Source organism: Ovis canadensis, chromosome 21 (genome assembly GCF_042477335.2).
Source record: "Ovis canadensis isolate MfBH-ARS-UI-01 breed Bighorn chromosome 21, ARS-UI_OviCan_v2, whole genome shotgun sequence".
Classification (NCBI taxonomy): domain Eukaryota; kingdom Metazoa; phylum Chordata; class Mammalia; order Artiodactyla; family Bovidae; genus Ovis; species Ovis canadensis.
Window position 1 is genome coordinate 31734724 of NC_091265.1, and position 6000 is coordinate 31740723.

The window sequence follows — 6000 nt, forward strand, 5'->3', positions numbered from 1 at the left end:
TTGATGGTTAGCATAGATACACAATGTACCATAGAGGGGAGAGAAGACACCATAGTTCAGAGAAGAATCTTTTTATGTTTAAATATTTCTTTTTCCACAAAAAGTGAATTTTATTTCACAGAATGATAAAGAGAAATGGGGGAAGGGATTTGGCCATTAACAACCGATTTGTAAATTAGCCAGATAAGACTCCATTATCTGTAGATGAGCTGTACTGTTTAGGAAGGACAATAATGACTTCAGCTTTGTTTATTTAGTTCACTGATATAACCCAGGCATTTGAAATAGTGCTTACCATATAGTAGCTGTTCAATAAATACTTGCTGAATTCCTCATGCTAAGTAACCTCCCATCTTGTATACAGTAGGTCTTCAATCAATATTTGCTGAAATAATGTTAGCAATAATAAAAAATCACTATCTTTTATTGACCCTGATGTGTCCCACAGACTCTTAAGCTCTTCATGTATATACTATCATTTAGTCTTCACTTTTACACTGTGAGACAAGCACTTTTATTACTACTACTTTTCAGATAAAGGAAATGAGGTACAAATAAATTAAGGTCACTTGTGTGTTCACATCAGTTAAAAACTGATTAGCCCAGAATTTGACCCCAGCCACTATGGTCTGGGCAACTGTGCCTGAGGAATCCTGTTGATCCTCTTTGTTTCTAAGTTTGATAATGTCTGAAAAAAATGTTATGATTTTGGAATAAGAACAAGGCTCAGCTTGCATACTAAGTTGCTTCACTTGCATCCAACTCTTCGAGACCCTATGGACTGTAGCCTGCCAGGCTCCTCTTTCCAAGGGATTCTCCAGGCAAGAATCCTGGAGTGGGTTGCCACACCTTCATCCAGGGGATTTTCCCAACCCAGAGACTGATCCTGCCTCTCTTTGTCTCCGGCATTGACAGGAGGATTCTTTACCACTAGGTCTGTCTAGGAAGTCCAAGGCTCAGTTTGTTCCTCTGCCGTTAGAAATCACAGTGCTTATCCTCCTTGCCAAAAAGAATAACTTTGAATATCATAGCTAAGGTGATTCACCATGAAGTATAGTACATTTTACATTCCCTATACTGTAATATAACTGAAAGAATATTGACTTTAGATTTCACAGACCTATATTCAAATTTTGACCCCTTTTTACTAGTTTTATGGCCTTGGGCAAGTCATTCTGCTCTGCCTTTCTCTTCTATAAAACAAGGATTATGATATACAGACTTTGGGGTTTTGATAATCACAAATGAGTTACAGCATATAATACAACAACAACAAAAATAAGACACCATTACCTAGCACATGTATAGATCAGGACTAAAAGTTGTTTCTTTTTATTTATGTAGGGTGGCCTATCTTATCCATGCCAGTAATTAATTATTCAATGAATGCTGCATTTAGGAAAAAAAAATGTAGCAAGACTGTGAAAACATTTCTTGAGTACCTACTACGGGCATATCTCATATAGAGAAATTCAGTGAACAGAGCTCCTCACCCCCACACTCATCTTTCCCTCTGATTATTTCTGGAAATCCCTCTCCACTTCCTCCCTAGTACAAGGTGTCCCCCTGACCTCAGCCAAGCAGACCTTCTGACTGCTTTCTGCCTCATCGTCTGTAAAAGTAGCATGTGTTTCCAGTCTTGAGTGTTAATGAATATTTATGGTATAATTCATGCAGCTGTGAAGCACACAATGGCTCCTTTCTGCATCGTTCAAAGATCTGAAATTTTGTGTACAGAGGGGCAGTATTAGTGCCTAGTTTCCCTGGTTGCCATTAAGAAAATGTGTGCTGTAAAGTTTAGTGGAGTGGGACTCCAGGGCCTGATTCACAAAGCCTAGAAACCCCTTCGCAAAGACTTTTGTTTTCGTCTTTCCGTTTCACATTATGTTCCAAGAAAATGCTGATCCCATTTGACTTAAATATTAACTTCAGAACATTTTAGCAACTCATTAAGTCTTTTTTTTCTCACTTTACTCACAGGTGGATTTCATTATTGTCAAGCTGGAGGGAGTCCTATAATAAACACACATTCTGTCTCACACACACACACACACACACACACACACACACACACACACTGTTCTTATAAAAAGTATAAGACAAAATTTGTATCTGCATATAGACCAGTGGTTCTCAAGGTAGGCAAAGGGACATTTAGCAGTATCTGGAGATTTTTATGCAATTACAATAGAGGAGATGCTGCTGCTGCTGCTGCTAAGTCGCTTCAGTCGTGTCCGACTCTGTGCGACCCCATAGACGGCAGCCCACCAGGCTCCCCCGTCCCTGGGATTCTCCAGGCAAGAACCTGGAGTGGGTTGCCATTTCTTTCTCCGATGCATGAAAGTGAAAAGTGAAAGTGAAGTCGCTCAGGGAGGCCCGACTCTTAGCGACCCCATGGACTGCAGCTTAGCAGGCTCCCCCTCCCATAGGATTTTCCAGGCAAGAGTGCTGGAGTGGGGTGCCATTGCCTTCTCTGAGAGGAGATGCTACTGACACCTAAAGGATAGAGGCCAATGATGACACTAATTACCCTACAATGCACAGGAAACCGCTCCCCCCCAACAAAGAATTATCCAACCCTATATGTCAACAAGGGTTTCCCTGGTGGCTCAGGCAGTAAAGAATCCTCCAACAATGTGGGAGACCCTGGTTCCATCCCTAGGTTGGGAAGATCCCCTAGAGAAGGGCATGGCAACCCACTGTATTATTCTTGCTTGGAGAATCCCCATGGATAGAGGAGCCTGGCAGGCCACAGTCCACAGGGTCACAAAGAGTCTGCATAACCGAGCGACTAGACATGTGTCAACAAGGCCAAATTTGAGAAACCCCAGTGTAGGCTAAAGAAAAAGTACTTTGTCAACGATTCTGTTTCTAAGCCTGTATATTGCCACCACTGATGAAAATGAGTATCAAACTTTCCACCAATTTATTTTCTGACCTCAAGGAACCAATCCCACATTGAATGGTTTTGACCACATACAGCCAAGACTGAATCCTAGTGCCACAGTATTATTACTCTTGGTCATAACACTTCACATCACTGATCCTTGGTTTTCTCATCTATAAAATGAAATTAAAAAAAAAATGATATACCTCCTTTGGAAGCCCGTTATGCAGATTATATGAAATAATGTGTTTATAGCCCTAAAAGTGATCTGTAGCAGGCACCTGACAAATATTGTCATATACTGAAAGATCGCCAGGGACCTTTAAAACTGGTCTACTCACTCCAAGTATCAAGTTCTCATGAAGTCTGAAGGGTGCTTCCCTATATACACACAATTTCCACCTACAAATAAAATAGAGGAATGTTAAAAGTGTTGTACTAGCACCCCAGAAACCTTACACAGCAGTAGGGGAAAGACTTGCTTGAGAAGATAACAGACTTAAATTTAAACTTTTTATGATTCTAAGTGAGTTACCTAACATGGACTCAAAACAATTCTGTTAATTTTTTTCACTTTCACTGGCCTTAGTCATTTATTCCCTCAAGAAACAGTTGCTATTCCTATCATTAGTGATTACATTGATGGTTTAATTAAAATTTGAACATTTCATCCAATTTCAGCCACCTGCTGTCCTTTATATCCGCTCATATTTTAGAAGCACAGAATGTTTCCTGTTTTTAGAAGTTGGCCCTCCTGTGCTTAGAACAAGAAGCCCGGAAAGGCCAAGTTGATGGAGGCTGGCAAATGTGCATTGATCTGAGTTTGTGGCACATTTGTGACTTCCACACCCAAAAAGTATAGGCCCAGAAAGGTGTCCTTAATTACAACAATTACAGAGAAATCTCTAGTTAAAAGATTTCACTGTTAGTGGCGTAAAGTCAATCATCTCATTACTTATGGATCTATCTGTGTTCCTTTTAGCAACTGAGTAGATATTGAGATCAATGTAATCTTAGCCTTCAATTTCCTATTCCTGATAAAGATGTTGAACCAACATTGAAGAGATGAACTATTTTTATTTTTTTTTGTCTTGTTAGTAGTTTATTTTTTTTTATTTTTTAAATTCTAAAATCTTTAATTCTTACATGCGTTCCCAAACATGACCCCCCCTCCCACCTCCCTCCTCACAACACCTCTCTGGGTAATCCCCATGCACCAGCCCCAAGCATGCTGCACCCTACCTCAGACATAGACTGGCGATTCAATTCTTACATGATAGTATACATGTTAGAATTCCCATTCTCCCAAATCATCCCACTCTCTCCCTCTCCCTCTGAGTCCAAAAGTCCGTTATACACATCTGTGTCTTTTTTCCTGTCTTGCATACAGGGTCGTCATTGCCATCTTCCTAAATTCCATATGTATGTGTTAGTATACTGAATTGGTGTTTTTCTTTCTGGCTTACTTCACTCTGTATAATTGGCTCCAGTTTCATCCATCTCATCAGAACTGATTCAAATGAATTCTTTTTAACGGCTGAGTAATACTCCATTGTGTATATGTACCACGGCTTTCTTATCCATTCATCTGCTGATGGACATCTAGGTTGTTTCCATGTCCTGGCTATTATAAACAGTGCTGCAATGAACATTGGGGTACACATGTCTCTTTCAATTCTGGTTTCCTTGGTGTGTATGCACAGAAGTGGGATTGCTGGGTCATAAGGTAGTTCTATTTGCAATTTTGTAAGGAATCTCCACACTGTTTTCCATAGTGGCTGTACTAGTTTGCATTCCCACCAACAGTGTAGGAGGGTTCCCTTTTCTCCACACCCTCTCCAGCATTTATTGCTTGCAGATTTTTGGATCGCAGCCATTCTGACTGGTGTGAAGTGGTACCTCATTGTGGTTTTGATTTGCATTTCTCTAATAATGAGTAATGTTGAGCATCTTTTCATGTGTTTGTTAGCCATCCGTATGTCTTCTTTGGAGAAATGTCTATTTAGTTCTTTGGCCCATTTTTTGATTGGGTCGTTTATTTTTCTGGAATTGAGCTGCATAAGTTGCTTGTATATTTTTGAGATTAGTTGTTTGTCAGTTTGTCAGTTGAAGAGATGAACTATTTTTAAATGTGAAACAGTATGTCATTTGTGTGGTCACTAAATAATGGTATTTCTAGTTTGTAGCTATTGTGGACAATTAGAAGAAGAGATGGGATTGTGAACTGCCACAGGAGGGGCTGGGTGTGAAAGGCTGGTGGTAACTCCAGGGTTTCAACCTGAGGCTGAATTTTTTCCTGGTAAATATATGGAAGTTGTGCCTTCATTCCACTCTGAATAATGCAGGGGCATGAACAGAATTGAAATCATCTCAGCACCCAATATCCAGCACTCTGCCTGCCTGTAATAGACATCCAATGACTATTTGTTGAGTAAATGGTGTGTTCATATTATGAACCAGGACCCTGTGGGCCCTGGTTCATCCTCCCCTCATCCAGCTGGCAGAGCCAAAAACGTGGAACCACTCTTGGTCCCTTTCTTTTACCCGCACTCCACATACAATCCATGGACAAGTTATGTCTGTTCTATTTTTAAAACGGATTCCTAAATTCATGACTTCTCTTCACTTCCATCATGTCCTTACTCATCCAAGACACCACCATTCTCTGCTCACCTACCCTAAGTGCCCCTTTATCATCTTCCACTTCTAGGACCACCATGCCATCTCCTGGAGACCAGAGTGCCTCAGTTATTCCTCTGCTCAGAATCTTCCAGGGGCTTCCTATCTCAGTCACTGTAAAAGCCAAAGTCATTTTGAGGAACAACAAAACCTGGATGGATACCTGTCTTTTATTCACCCTTTCCCAGCCATACCAGCCTTCTTTGTTCCCCAAAATATAAGCAAGCTCCCAAATCAGAATGTTAGCCCCTTCTTTTCCCTCTGCCTTAAAGATTCACCTATAAGAATTCATGTGGCAAATACCTTTCCTTCATTCAGATCTCTGTTCAACATCACTCTGTCTAAAATACAGTGGCCTTACTCACTCTTTATTCTCTTCCCCTGTTTTATTGTTAATCCATAACAGTTATCCCATCCAGAAGTAGTTGTACATA